The 15879-nt window shown below is 41.1% G+C and overlaps 1 pseudogene; it reads right to left on the reverse strand.

Moving 5' to 3' along the window:
- LOC114892671 overlaps nucleotides 1–15629 on the reverse strand; it is a 40984-nt pseudogene extending 25355 nt beyond the window's left edge.
- Nucleotides 15630–15879: the final 250 nt, after the last annotated feature.

Raw genomic sequence — 15879 nt, forward strand, 5'->3', positions numbered from 1 at the left:
TGGGTTATTGCAAATTATCTCTTGGCCTATGTGTGCATGAATTTCTGCTGACTGTACACTTAAGAGTGAAATTGTTAGGTCACAGGATATGGATATCTTCAGCTCTGGGAAGCACAGCCAAACTGATTTCCAACATGGTTGTGTCGATTTACACTCTCACCAGTATTGTATATGAGCTCTCACTGCTCCACATCCTTATAAAAACTTTCTATTAATGTTTTTTTTAATTAGCCATTCTGTAGTGATGTAGTGTTACCTTATTGTGGTTTTAATTTGCATTTTCCCTATTATTATTGATTACTAATGAAAGTGGACATGTTGTCAGGTGAACACATGGTCTTTTTGTGGAAAACCTGTTGAAATCTCTTGTCCATTTTTCTGTTGGGTTGTTTTTTTTTTATTATTGATCTCTAGGAGTTCTTTCTTCTGGAGTTGGTTTTATGTGTTGCAAACATCATGTCTCATTCTTGGGGTTGCATTTTCACTCTCTTGTCATTTATTTTAATAGACAGAAGTTCTAAATTTGAACGTAGGTAAATTATCAGTCTTTTCCATAGAATCAGTGTTGTTTCCTGTTTAAAAACCTTTTCCTCTTCTGAGATTATGAAGATATTCTCTATCTTGCCTTCAATAAGATTTATCATTTTGCCTTTTACATTTATATGCACAATCCATCTGTAATTTTTTTTAATGGTGTTAGGTAGGGGTCAGAATCATTTTCTTTCTTTTTTAACCTTCTAGAGATCTATTTTGTTCTGCAAGCATTTATTGAAAAGACCATTCTTTGCCCACTGCAATATAGTGTAACATTTGTCATAAATCAAGTGCTCATATGTACACGGGTCTGTTTCTAGGCCATTTATTCTGTCTCATTCATCTATTAACCTCTTACCGCAACAATACTGCACCATCTTAATTATTGTAGCTTTAAAATAAATCTTAAAATTCAATAGAATAAATCTTCTTATTCTTCTTCAAGAGTATCTTGGTTATTCTTAGCATAATTTACATCTTGTTTGTCTTTTTTTAGATTTATTCTTAGAATTTCATTTTATGTCTTTGATGGTACTATAAATGGTATATTTATATTTTAACTTCTAATTTTCTAATTGTTTATGGCCGGTATTTCAAAATCAACTGGTTTGTGAGTAGTGACCTGTTTACAGAAAGCTCAGTAAAGTGATTTATAAATGCTAATGATTTATCTGTAGATTTGTTTAGGTATTTTTTACATATACAACAATATAAGCTATGAATAAATACTGACAATTTTATTTCTTGCTTTGCAATTAAAATATTGTTATTTTTCCACTTGTCATGGTGCATAGGTTAGGGTATCTTATACAATGTTGAATAGAAATAATGATAGTGGGCACCTTGGCCTTGGCCATGATCTCAAAAGAAAATCTGCCAACATTTATACATAAAGTATTATTTTTTGTTTGTCATGCATTTTTTTCATATAATTAATAATCATTATTTTTAAGAAAACACTTCATTAAGATAAGCTTGACATACAGAAAGCTGTATATGTTTAACATATACAACTTGATAAGTCTGGAGGTAAGTATATGCCTATGAAACTACTGCCACAATCTATGTCATAAACATACCCATCACCTCCAAAAGTTTCCTCCTGCCCTCTTAATTATATTAATTTTTTGTGATAAGCATGTTTAACATAAGATCCACAACCTCAGCAAATTTTTAAGTATACAGTACAGTAATGTTAACTGTAAGATCTATGCTTCACAGATCTCTAAGATGTAAAACTGACACTTTGTACCCTTTGACTAATACCTACCCATTCCTACCTCCCCCTAGCCCCTGGCAACCACTACTCTGCATCCTGCTTCTATGAGTTTGACTATTTTAGATTCCCCATATAAGTGATAACACGTAGTATTTGCCCTTTGTACTGGTTTATTTCAACCCAACTGAAAAATGGGCAAAGGAAATAAATATGTATTTCTTCAAAAAAGGTATACAAATGACCAATGGGTATATGAAATGATACTCAACTATCACTAATTGGCAGAGAAATGCAAATCAAAATTGCAGGAACTATCACCTCCCACCTGTTAAGATGGCTACTTTTTTAAATGATAATAATAAATTAAAATTTTTAAAAAGAAAAAAAATTTTTAATAAATAAAAATAAAAAATAAGTGTTGGCAAGTATGAGGAGAAATTGGAACACTTGGGCACTGTTGGTGGGAATGTAAATTGTTGCAGTCACAATGGAAAACAATATGGAGATTCCTCAAAAAATTAAAAATAGAACTACCATATGATACAGCAATTCCACTCCTGGGTATATATTCAAAAAAAAATTAAAATCAGGGTCTCGAAGAAATATCTGCATTCCCATGTTCACTGCAACATTACTCACAATGGCCAAGACATGGAAGCAACCTAAATGTCCATGACTGGATGAATGGATAAACAAAATGTCAACACACACACACACACACACACACACACACACACACACACACATACACGAATATTATTCAGCCATAAAAAAAGGATATCCTTCCATTTGCAAAAACATGGATGTACCTGGAAGACATTACACTGAGTAAAATAAAGTATTGTTTAAGGTAGGGGTTTTGTACACCTCCTTTATCAAAAAGATTATCCTTTATGACAAGGAAGTTTATTTCTATTCCTAGTTTGCTAAAGTTTTATTTTTATCATAAATTTTATCAAACATTTTTCTTGTACCTATTGAAATAATCACATAATTTTTCTGCTTTAGTCTGCTAATTTGGTAATATATATTCATTGATTTTCAAATATTAAGCCAATTCTATATTTGCAGAATAAACTCAGCTCAGAAGTGACAGATTATGTCTTCCCATATATTACTGGGTTTGGTTTCCTTTTTGTTTAGGATTTCTGTCTAAATATTCAGGAGAGATTCTGGCATTTACCTGATATTTTTCCTTTCTTTTTCACAGATTTTGGTATCAAGTTTATGCTGGCCTCATAAACAAGTTGGAAAATATCCCCTTCTTTTCCCTCTGTAGAAGAGTTTGGTTAAACGGGCATTATTTCTTTCTTAAAAGTTTGGTAATTCTTTTTGATGACACTTTCTCTTTCCGAAGTTTTCTTTTTTGGGAAATTACAAAATAAATTCCTTTATTAGTTATAGATCAACTTGGATTTTCTGTTCTTATGTATGTTTAGTAGGTTGAGTTTTTTCTAGAAATTTGTCTTTTTCAAATAAATTTTCAAATTATTTGCATAGAGTTTTTATAATACATTCTCTTTTTTTTATGTTTCCCAAATCCATAATATTCATTTTTTCATTATTTGTGCTAGCTATCTTTTTTCATGCTTACTCACACCAAGAGTTTATCAATTATGTTATTCCTTTCAAAGACTATTAGTTTCGTTTTTCTTTTATTTTGTATGCTAGTTTTTACTTCTATATTTTTATTTCATCTTTACTTCAATCTTTTCCTTTGTGTTTATTTTCAAGTTTTGTTTCTAACATTTGAAATGATTTATTATTAGTTTTCAGCTTTTTTTCTAATACATAAATTTATGGACATAAAGTTTCCCTTTAAATACTTCTTTTGCCACATTCCACAGCTGGATGTATTTTATGCTTATTACAATCCAATTCCAAATAATTTCTATATTACTTTGTGACTTCCTCTTTCACCAATGCCTTATTTATTTATTTTTATTTTTTGAATTTTATTTTAATTATTTTTTTATACAGCAGGTCCTTATTAGTTATCCATTTTATACATATTAATGTATACATGTCAATCCCAATCTCCCAATTCACCCCACAACAACCCCCCCAGCCACTTTCCCACCTTCATAACCATATGTTTGTTTTCCTCACCCATGTCTCTATTTCTGCCCTGCAAACTGGTTCATCTGTACCATTTTTCTAGGTTCCACATATATGCGTTAATACACGATATTTGTTTTTCTCTTCTGACTTACTTCACTCTGTATGACAGTCTCTACATCCATCCACGTCTCTACAAAGGACCCAGTTTCGTTCCTTTTTATGGCTGAGTAACATTCCATTGTATATATGTACCACATCTTCTTTATACCTTCGTCTGTTGATGGACATTTACGTTGTTTCCATGACCTAGCTATTGTAAATAGTGCTGCAATGAACATTGGGGTGCATGTGTCTTTTTGAATTATGGCTTTCTCAGGGTATATGCCCAGTAGTGGGATTGCTGGGTCATATGGTAATTCTGTTTTTAGTTTTTTAAGGAACCTCCATACTGCTCTCCATAGTGGCTGTATCAGTTTACGTTGCCACCAACAGTGCAAGAGGGTTCCTTTGCTCCACACCCTCTCCAGCATTTGCTGTTTGTAGACTTTCTGATGATGCCCATTCTAACTGGTTTGAGGTGATATCTCATTGTAGTTTTGATTTGCATTTCTCTAATAATTAGTGATGTTTTTCATGTGCTTCTTGGCCATCTGTATGTCTTCTTTGGAGAAATGTCTATTTTATTGGCATAGAGTTCCTTGTAGTAGTCTCTTACGATGCTTTGTATTTCTGCAGTGTCTTTGTAACTTCTGCCTTTTTGTTTCTAATTTTATTAACTCGAGTCCTCTCCCTCTTTTTCTTGATGAGTCTGGCTAATGGTTTATCAATTTTGTTTATCTTCTCAAAGAACAAACTTTCAGTTTTATTTATCTTTACTATTGATTTCTTTGTTTCTATTTCATTCATTTCTGCTCTGATCTTTATGATTCCTTTCCTTCTACTAACTTTGGGTTTTGTTTGTTCTTCTTTCTCTAGTTCCTTTAGGTGTAAGGTTACATTGTTTATTTGAGACTTTTCTTGTTTCTTGAGGTAGGCTTGTATTGCTATAAACTTCCCTCTTAGAACTGCTTTTGCTGCATCCCATAGGTTTTGGATCATCACGTTTACATTGTAATTTGCCTCTAGATATTTTTTGATTTCCTCTTTGATTTCTTCAGTGATCTCTTGGTTATTTAATAACATAATGTTTAGCCTCCATGTGTTTGTGTTTTTTACATATTTTTTCCCCGTAATTGATTTCTAACCTCATAGTGATGTGGTAGAGAAGATGCTTGATATGATTTCAATTTTCTTAAATTTACTGAGGCTTGATTTGTGACTCAAGATGTGATCTATCCTGGAGAATGTTCTGTGTGTACTTGAGAAGAAAGTGTAATCTGCTGTTTTTAGATGGAATGTCCTATAAATATCAATTAAATCTATCTGGTCTATTGTGTCATTTAAAGCTTGTGTTTCCTTATGAATTTTCTGTTTGGATGATCTGTCCATTGGTGTAAGTGAGGTGTTAAAATCCCCCACTATTATTGTGTTACTGTCAATTTCCTCTTTTGTAGCTGTTAGCAGTTGCCTTATGTATTAAGGTGCTCCTATGTTGGGTGCATATATATTTATAATTGTTATATCTTCTTCTTTGATTGATCCCTTGATCGTTATGTAGTGTCCTTCTTTGTCTCTTGTAACATTCTTTTTTTGTTTTGTTTTGTTTTGTTTTGTTTTGCAGTACGCAGGCCTCTCACTGTTGTGGCCTCTCCAGTTGCAGAGCACAGGCTCCAGACGCGCAGGCTCAGCGGCCATGGCTCACGGGCCCAGCCACTCCGCGGCATGTGGGATCTTCCTGGACCGGGGCACAAACCCGTGTCCCTTGCAGTGGCAGGTGGACTCTCAATCACTGCGCCACCAGGGAAGCCCCATTCTTTTTTTTTAAAGTCTATTTTATGTGATATGAGTATCGTTACTCCAGCTTTCTTTTGATTTCCATTTGCATGGAATATCTTTTTCCATCCCCTCACTTTCAGTCTGTATGTGTCCCTAGGTCTAAGGTGGGTCTCTTGTAGACAACATATATATGGGTCTTGCTTTTGTATCCATTCAGTGAGCCTGTGTCTTTTGGTTGGAGCCTTTAATCCATTCACGTTTAAGGTAATTATCAATATGTATGTTTCTATTACCATTTTCTTGATTGTTATGGGTTTGTTTTTGTAGGTCCTTTTCTTCTCTTGTGTTTCCCACTTAGAGAAGTTCCTTTAGCTGTAGAGCTGGTTTGGTGGTGCTGAATTCTCTTAGCTTTTGCTTGTCTGTAAAGCTTTTGATTTCTTCATCAAATCTGAATGAGATCCTTGCTGGGTAGAGTAATCTTGGTCATCGGTTCTTCCCTTTCATCACTTTAAATATATCATGCCACTCCCTTCTGGCTTGTAGAGTTTCTGCTGAGAAATCCACTGTTAACCTTATGGTAGTTCCCTTGTATGTATTTGTCATTTTTTCCTTGTTGCTTTCAATAATTTTTCTTTGTTTTTAATTTTTTTCAGTTTGATTACTATGTGTCTTGGCATGTTTCTCCTTGGGTTTATCCTGCCTGGGACTCTCTGCACTTCCTGGACTTGGGTGGCTATTTTCTTTCCCATGTAGGGAAGTTTTTGACTATAATCTCTTCAAATATTTTCTCGGGTCCTTTCTCTCTCTCTTCTCCTTCTACGACCCCTATAATGCGAATGTTGTTGCATTTAATGTTGTCCCAGAGGTCTCTTAGGCTGTTTTCATTTCTTTTCATTCCTTTTTCTTTATTCTGTCTTCCAGGTCACGTATCCATTCTTCTACCTCAGTTATTCTGCTATTGATTCCTTCTAGTGTATTTTTCATTTCAGTTATTGTATCGTTCATCTCTGTTTTTTGGTTCTTTAATTCTTCTAGGTATTTGTTCTTTAATTCTCCTAGGTCTTTGTTAAACATTTCTTTCATCTTCTCCATCTTTGCCTCCATTCCTTTTCCAAGGTCCTGGATCATCTTCACTATCATTATTCTGGATTCTTTTTCTGGAATGTTGCCTTTCTCCACTTCATTTACTTGTTTTTCTGGGGTTTTATCTTGTTCCTTCATCTGGTACATAGCCCTCTGTTTTTTTTATCTTGTCTATCTTTCTGTGAATGTGGTGTTTGTTCCACAGACTGCAGGATTATAGTTCTTGCTTCTGATGTCTGCCCTCTGGTGGATGAGGCTATCTAAGAGGCTTGTGCAAGTTTCCTGATGGGAGGTACTGGTGGTGGGTAGAGCTGGCTGTTGCTTTGGTGGGCAGAGCTCAGTAAAACTTTAATCCACTTGTCTGCTGATGGGTGGGGCTGAGGTCTCTCTCTGTCGGTTGTTTGGCCTGAGGCGACCCAACACCGCAGCCTACCTGGCTCTTTGGTGGGGCTTTTGGTGGACTCTAGGAAGGCTCTCACCAAGGAGTACTTCCCCAAACTTCTGCTGTCAGTGTCCTTGTCCTCACAATGAGCCACAGCCACCCCCTGTCTCTGCAGGAGACCCTCCAACACTGGCAGATTGGTCTGGTTCAGTTTCCTATGGGGTCACTGCTCCTTCCCCTGAGTCCCAATGCACACGCTACTTTGTGTGTGCCCTCCAAGAGTGGAGTCTCTGTTTCTCCCAGTCCTGTCAAAGTTCTGCAATCAAATCCTGCTAGCCTTCAAAGTCTGATTCTCTAGGAATTCCTCTTCCTGTTGCCAGAGCCCCAGGTTGGGAAGCCTGACGTAGGGTTCAGAACCTTCACTCCAGTGGGTGGACTTCTGTGGTATAAGTGTTCTCCAGTTTGTGAGTCACCCACCCAGTAGGTATGGGATTTGCTTTTATTGTGATTGCACCGCTCCTACCATCTCATTGTGGATTCTCCTTTGTCTTTGGATGCAGGGTATCTCTTTTGGTGAGTTCCAGTGTCTTCCTGACAATGATTGTTCAACAGTTAGTTGTGATTCCAGTAGTCTCACAAGAGGGAGTGAGCACACATCCTTCTATTCTGCCATCTTGAACAAATCTCCTTATCTTGTTTTAATTGCTTGAAAATAGTAAGCAATTATTTTAAAGTCTGTGCCTGATATTTTCAGTATATGGATACTCTGTGAGTCTTTATTTGGGCAAGTTCTTATTCATGTTGTCTTTGTCTCCTCATATGTCTGGTTATCTTTGACTGTGTGTCAGATAATGTATTTGAAAAATTATTTACAGAAATAATTTGAGACCTAGAATGTCATTTTTTTCCTCCATAGGTGACTTGTTACTTGATTTTGCTTTACACTTGAGAACAATTATCTTGGATTGCCTTAATCCAGTTTCAAGTATCAAGAATTTCTGGGCTATCCAGTGACTCCAGCTAGGCTGGAGTGTTAAGAGGTTTCTTTTACTTCTACTTCACCTGTCCTTTCAAAGTCCCAACCCAAAATGAGGGTGATTTACCAATGCTTCATCTCTGGGTTTTTATCTTCTCCTGAGAAATTCTTTACCACTTTGTTAGCTTTTCAGTGCCTTCAGAGTGCTCCTTTTTGTTGTTATTCATCTTTTCTAGTCCTCAACAGAAGGGTTTGTCGAAATTAATTAGTCCCTCCATTCTGGCACTGTCCAACATCTGACACCTAGGAATCCTATACTGCCTCTGTCTCCAGAGAGACCTCTGCCCATCTCCACCCCTTAGCTAGACACGTGTTACTACCAAAGGGAATTGGAAGAGCTGTAGATTGTTATCCAATGACTCAGCTCCATGTCACCTCTGCCCCAGTCTGGCCTTGGCTTTATGTCTCAGTACTAGTAAATGGGCTACTATCTTATCCTTGTGACCAAATAATACCCACCACAGTTCTGGTAAACACATTCATGTCTTTTTCTTTGCACTTAAAGGCATTCCCTGTACTCTATACCCTCCAGAACTGGATCTCCACCTTGCTCCTCTTCAGGAGGTTCCTAGCCTCCTGCAAGGAGGCTACAGCATCTCTATGGGTATAAACCAGGACCCTGGAACCTGCCAGTGTTCCTGGGATGCCACCTGCTGGCCAGGTCCTCAGTTGCTGACACTTGATCCCTCCTCCTGTCCCTTATAAGACTTCCCTGAGGCTGTTTGTCAGGGCATTATCTGGCTGCTCCCAGCACTCACCCTAAGAGTCTTTCCTGAAAAGCTAGCCTTCCGCCTACCCTTGCCCTTAAGTTTACCCATCTAGGGATGCTCTTGCCTTTAGCTGGGCTCCAGCTGGTTCTGTCCAGGCTGCCAAATTCCATCTGTGCACCCAGTCCCACCAGGAGGCAACCTGGCCATGACATGAGGTGAAGGACCTGAACCACAATAAGGGAGACTATAAAAGATTCATTCATTCATTCATCTACTGACTCATTTCATCCTCATGACCTGAGATCCCAGAGTGAGGGAGGGGGTAGGCATGTTTGTAAGTAAGTAAGACATAACATTAAACTTCTAATTACCAATAGTTTAACTACTCAAAACTATTGGCTTTAATCTTACCATCAAGTTGCCTTTTCAACATTGACTGTACAGTGATAATACTAGGTCTAGGAGACCATTTTGTCCAGGACTTGGCTAAAAACTATAAAACCTTACTCCTAAGATAAAGCCTATTTAAAATAAACACAGTATTCATTTTTATGTAAAGACTGTTCTGTGGAAGCTTTGCTTTATTTATTCACTGAAATAAAACATTTATTTAGGCAGGCTCTGACCTGGGGATACAGAGAAAAGGGACTGGGGGATTGTCCTTGAGGGGTTCCCAGTCTGTTGCATTGTGCTAAGGGCCATGATGGAGGGTAGCAGGCACAGAAGGGCCTGAGCATCTATGGAATAAGAAGTCCAAGAGGGCTTCTGAGCATTGACACTGGGCCTATTCTTGGCAGTCAGCAGTCAGCTGGATCCTGCCCCCATCCCCACCTCCTTCTTCTCTTCTGACACTGCTCACTGACTTTACAGATACATTTTTCAAAGTGCAAAAGCAAAATTCAGTTCAGTGGGTCTGAGTGATTGCTTACTCTAAATTAGTGGAGTTTGACTTAATGAGGTTTAAGAGGGTCATTTTTCTCCATGTAGTCAAATGAGTCCATGCTCTGCCCATGAGGCCCTTAGAATAAGACCTTGTTTTATTTCCTCAGTCTTTATCCCACCTGCTCAGTCTCCTCATTTGAAGGTCTAATTATTTCCTATTGGACAAACTGACCTAAAGTCCTCCAAAGTCCCCATCAGGAGGGCTAGCAGGACGTATGCTCTAATACCTCTGCTATATTTCTCAGTTTGTTTACCAAGGAGTGTAAGCATTTAATAATCTCCAGCTGTATACCTGGTCCTTACGTATTATAGCTTTTTAAAATAGGGTTCCTATGTCAAGTTTGCTTATAATCTATGTCAGTGAAAAAGAGATATTTTCATGATACCCTAAGCAGTGCACATTTATTTATTCCACAAGTAGTTTTTGAGTATTGAGGATGTGCTGGGCATTGCACTAGACATCAGAAGCCCTAAGCCACTAGGCCAAAAGGACAAGCTAACAGAAGACTACAGTATACACCCCTTCCGAGGGCTCTTCCCACATGGGTCCATATGGTTGCACAACACCCTTCCCACACAGCCCTCTGCCATAGCTGGTTGGATTGGATCAGATCTGGGGTGAGCACCTAACTCAGGAAAGACAATCTCTGTGTTGACCACCAGCCTTTGAAGGGGTGGGCACCTAAATTGTGAGCAAATAAGCTCACTGGTAATCAGCTGAATATATCATATTTTCTCTGCTAAAAAATTTTTATGGGGAGAAAGAAAGTGGGCCTGTTGATAATGGGACCACAGAAATCACACCAAAAGCAAAGTCCTTAAGTCTTGAGTTTGCTCAAATAAGCAGAAGCTACAAGTAAACAAAAATTCCAAAATGAGACAGAATAGTGGAGGAGGTGGTTGGTCATTAATGGAAAGAACAGGAGATTATGAGCTCCTGCTTCTAAGGGGGCACCAAGATAACCTGGGCAATAGAGCAACCTGCTTGGAATCTGAAAGTCCTCCCAGACCCTGAGTATCACAGCCTCAGAATGGTCCCGCTCTCCTGAATTTCTGTCCTAGGAGGTTCAGCCTGTGCCTGTGGGAACCCCACACGATGTAAACCCAAACTCTTGTTGTGAGCTGAGCATCTTCCACCTTAAGGAGTCTGAACGATGCAACAGGAGATTCCCACTCCCCAGAGCTCTGGCCAGCTGGTGGGTGTTCAGGGAGGCTACCCCAGCCGCATCCTGAGCTCTGAGTCTGCCATTCACACAGGCCGTGCCCCGATGCAGGCTGCTGATGGAGACGTGGATCATAGTTGTTGGAAACAAATTACTTATGGTGAAGCCAGGTGTTACTCTAGAGGTGCATGGCTGCCTGGGAAGAGGAAAAGGAAGGCCACTCCCTGAGCAAGACAGGATTTGGATCCTTCTTAGAAGACAGGTCATCCTTCCTTCATCACGCTCCAACCTCCTTCCATGCTCTGGCCCCACAGATCTGGGTCAGGACAAGTGGGAGGTGAGAAGGATGAGAGGTGTGAAGTGACAAACATCAGGTGACAAACGGGGAAAAGGCCACAGGACAGATTGCTCCTCCAGGGGGCACTGAAAACTGTGCCAAAACTCTATGCAAACAGAGATCATATTTATGCAAATACCCACAAGGGCTCTACTAGTTGTCAGAGGCAAAAAGGTAAGTTCTGAGGGGAGAGAGATATTGACCTCCCTACCTTCCATACAATCAAAGGATTGGAGCACAAGGCTTCAAATGTTGGGTTTTTAGGAAGCTCAGCCCAAACTACGAACAGATACGACTTCCTTTAGCAGGACCAGAGCTCCCTTTTCGGTGTAGCCATACTCAGTGCATTTAAACCCTGGACCCAGACATACCATGCCTCTTGCTGTCCCTTGCTGGCTCCACCCTGCTCTCTTCTCAGGGAAGTGCCCCATGTGACAAACTTTTCTCCCTTCTCTGCTCTCCACCCACCTTCTCCCTCACCTCAGCACCCTGAGAGGTGACTAATGCTAACTTAGCACACATTTCTTTCTAAGACAGTCAAGCATCATACACATCTGAGCAAGTACCTTCAGTGCCTTAATCTAAAAGATAGGCGTCTCATAATGAAACTCCAAGAAGAAACATACTTTGTTTTGTTTTGTTTTTGAGGGTTTTTTTGAACTTTTTATTTTATGTTGGAAGATAGTTGATTAACAATGTTGTGTTAGTTTCAGGTGTACAGCAAGCAGGGGGTGGGGGGATGATTCAGTTATACATATACATGTATTTATTCTTTTTTCAAATTCTTTTCCCATTTAGGTTATTACTTAATATTGAGCAGAGTCCCCTGTGCTAAATAGATATATACTTTGGATGGTGAGAGGCAGAGGCCTCCGTTAGGCTTCCAAAGTCAACTGCACAAGCAACCCACCCTCACCCGGCCAATGACAATGATGACCCCACCCAATGACAACTCATCCCTTCCTGGGAATCCTCAATTCTGCATGTAAATTTTTATTTCCCAAGTGGTCCTGCACCTGAGGCAACTCCCTTAAAGGAAAAAAAAAAGGGGGGGGGCTAAATTTTTAGGAAACAGCTTCCCTGGGGGCATGGCTAGGACTGGCTTCTGGAATTCATTTTCCAGCTAAGCACTTTAGAACAGTGTTTCTTGTGGTTATTAGCACGAGTGACAACAGCCTTTTTCTCCCTGAGCCACACAGATTAAGGAAACCTAAGACTACGTTTCTAAAATTGTTTCCATTTCAACGCACAGAGAATCAATACAAGAGAAGAGCATCGCCTTAAACACTAACGTTATCCAAACTCAAATTCATTTCTGATGGATCGGTGGCTGCGTTTTCTTAAGGCGAGGCCAGGATAAATATACACATTTCCTGAGATGCTTTCTCTTCCTCAGCAGCACCTCTCCCCCAACCTCCCTCCCTTCCTACACATGGAGAGGGCAGAGAATGATACACTCACATCCCGTCGTCCCTTCAGGACACAATCTGTATGAGGGAATTGGGAACCTATTTCTAGCAAAGAGGTCCTGGAGCTCTGCTAGAGCCGTCTGTTAGCACTGACTCTGTGGCTCAGGAGTCTGCAATCTGTTGGGAGCTGCCTAGCACAAGCTGCAGAGAGCCCTGGGCACAGGGTGCAGACATAGACACCAGGACCGTCCGCAGTCACTGTTCGACCCAGCCCTGCCCCAACTTGTCTGTGCTGCTGGGCTCCCTTAATTTCACCACCACCACCATGCATTCAGATGGCGCTCAGGACCGAGCATGGCCTGAAGCAGGAGGGGTTGAAGCTACAGGTCCACATGTCCAGGCTCAGCATCCAGTCATCGCTGGCCTCAGATGTCTGCCTTGCTGCCCTCCTGCTCCCTGAATGCCTGTCCTCACTTTCTTATTCCTCAGCACTCAGCTCAACCTGCCTAAGGAAAGCCTCCTTCCCAAACCCCCTTGTGGGGTCGGGCTTTCTCGTCTGTCTCCCATCATTACACCCGGGCACACCTCCACAAAGGAGATGCTCCATTATTTGATGTGGCCACCTGTGCAAGGTGCATGTCTGCACTGCACATAGCTGTTTATGTACCTCCCACATCATAATACAAGCTACCTGACTGCACGGCCCATGCTTACTCAGCAGCGGATCTGAGACAGCACCTGTCACACACTTTTTATTTAAGAAAAGGAAGAAAGGAAGGAAGAAATAATTGAACGAACCCCAACTCGGACCTGGTACCCAATGAACAAACCTAGCTTCTGCTTTCATTCCTGAGATTGTAGTGAAAACTTCCATATTGTTCAGTTCCTGCCATCAAAAGATGGATTTTTCTGGCCTTTGCCACAGGATTTGGCTGTGTGATTTGCTTTGGCCAATGGGATGTTAGCAACTGTGACCCAAGCAGAGGCTTGGAAACACTTGCTCAGTGGAGCTTGCTCTCTCTTGCTAGGAATCCAGCAAACATCATATGAATAAGCCTGGGTTCCTATAGAAGGATGAGAGACCTCTTGGAGAGGGAGGCCCAGCTGCCCCCACCATCCTTGCTATCCCAGCTGAGGCCCTGGACATGTAAGGGAAGCCATTCTAGAATACCCTGCCCCAGCTACATGCCCAGACCAGAAGAACTTCACAGAATCATATGAAATAATAAATCATTGTTTTATGCCACTAAATGTTAGGGTTGTTTGTTTGCAAAAGCTAGCTACCTGATATGGCTCCATTCGCTATGCCAGCTTCAGTAACCCGTTCTCTCCCCCTTGCCCATTTCCCCACCATCCTGACCCCATTTTACTTGCTTCAACAAGCCAAGGCTTTTCTGACTCAGGACCTTTGTATATGCTGTTCTCTCCACTGGGTTTCTCTCTTCTACCTTCTGAACCTGACAGACTCCATTTCATCCTCCAGGTCTCAGCTTTCCTAGTCATCCACGCCAAACATTGTTCTCTCTCATAAGTGTTCCCTATCTCGGTACCACACTGCTGATCCAGCCCCTATTACTGAAATGTGGCCTGTGATTGCTGTACCAGCAGGCACTGCGCTTTACTCACAGGCCTGAATCTCCTTCCCTAGCTTTCTGTGGGGCAAGTCAGTCCCTCCATTGGCAGCCTTGGATCTTATTCACACTAGTTCTTCCTCATCCCAGTTTTCCCAGCCCATGGCTGGCTATCTTCAAATATGTTACTAACAGAGTGACCCAACAGAAATTACAAACATGATACATAGATAAAACCAGTTTTATACCCAGGAGGGTGAAGGCACTATCGTCATTTCTGATGCACTGGAGTCAGTTCAAGCCGACCAAAAAGCAGCTTGGAAGATCAACACTCAAGCAGAGTTCTAATGGATGACAGAAAAGGTCAATTAATTTAGCCCCACCCCATTCCCAACTGTCATGAGAAATTAGTGAGCCGAGGGAAGGTGTGCAAGTGGTATGGAAAAGCAGAAACATCAAACCATAACTCAACAAACATGACAGAGGACCTACTGTGGGCCAGTGCTGAGATCTCCAGCTGAAAAAGTACAAAAGGAGGCAAATACTAGCATAATGAGGAAGCCAGGATCATGTACGAAATAATCATCAATTAATCTAAGCCCCAGTGATGCTGTCCTGGGTTTTGGAGGGGTACAAGAGGATCGGGGGGGCATCCCCCCCAAATGGCAAATGGCGGGGCGAGGTGAGAGGGTTTGCTGGGAGAAGGAGGTGTGGGTGGTGAATGCACAGAGTGTGGGCTGGGCCCTAATCCAGTACAGGAAGCAGTGGGAGATGGTGCAGACAGAGCTCTTGTCCTAAACCCTACATGCCTCCCTCGGGAAAGGAAAAGCTAAGGTCTAGCTCAGAAGAGAGCTACCTCACCCCACCAACAGGACTTGATAAAATGTTGGTGCATTTTATCAGGCCCATAGAATTACTGGGAAGAGCTCACCTGGGGAGAATCCACCCATAAGAATTATGTCCAGCTGCCCTCTTTCCCCTGACTCTCCTGGTTTGGACTCCATGCAGGTCCAGTCCTGGATGTTGTCCCACTCCACCTGGGCATCTTCTGTCCCAACACTAGTGGGACCCTGCCCTCACCTCTTGGGCAGTATCTGATTTTGTTCATTACTTCTCCAATATGAGTCTTGCTACCTCCAATGCTGTCCTACTGGACATTTACTGGAGTATAAAGTCATCACAAAGTTCAAGACTGTCTGCTTTATTATCCTTACAATCACCCAGCTAGAGCAGACTGGAGGGTTGGCACACTTGTCATCATCATGGTGTGTGGGAAGCGGTTGTCCACCCTCTCCGGGCGCTGTCATGACGGTCAGTCCAGCACCTTCCTGCGGAAAAACACCAGAGCAATGGTAGTGCAGGCTCGAAGGTCAGCTTCTTGGGAGTTTAGCAGAAGTCTAAATATTCCGTTGTTTTGGCTGGGGAGAAAGAGAAAGGGAAGAACGGATTATGAAAGTATCTTAGCATTGGTCTCAGTCCCAGATTCCTCATACGTGGCTGAGAACTCAACTGAGGATCAAGGCTTCTGCCCTAGGGTGTGGCCCAAACACAGGGATC

The sequence above is a fragment of the Monodon monoceros genome, unplaced genomic scaffold (assembly GCF_005190385.1).
Source record: "Monodon monoceros isolate NGI ecotype Baffin Bay Population unplaced genomic scaffold, NGI_Narwhal_1 Super_Scaffold_1, whole genome shotgun sequence".
NCBI classification, from domain to species: Eukaryota; Metazoa; Chordata; class Mammalia; order Artiodactyla; family Monodontidae; genus Monodon; species Monodon monoceros.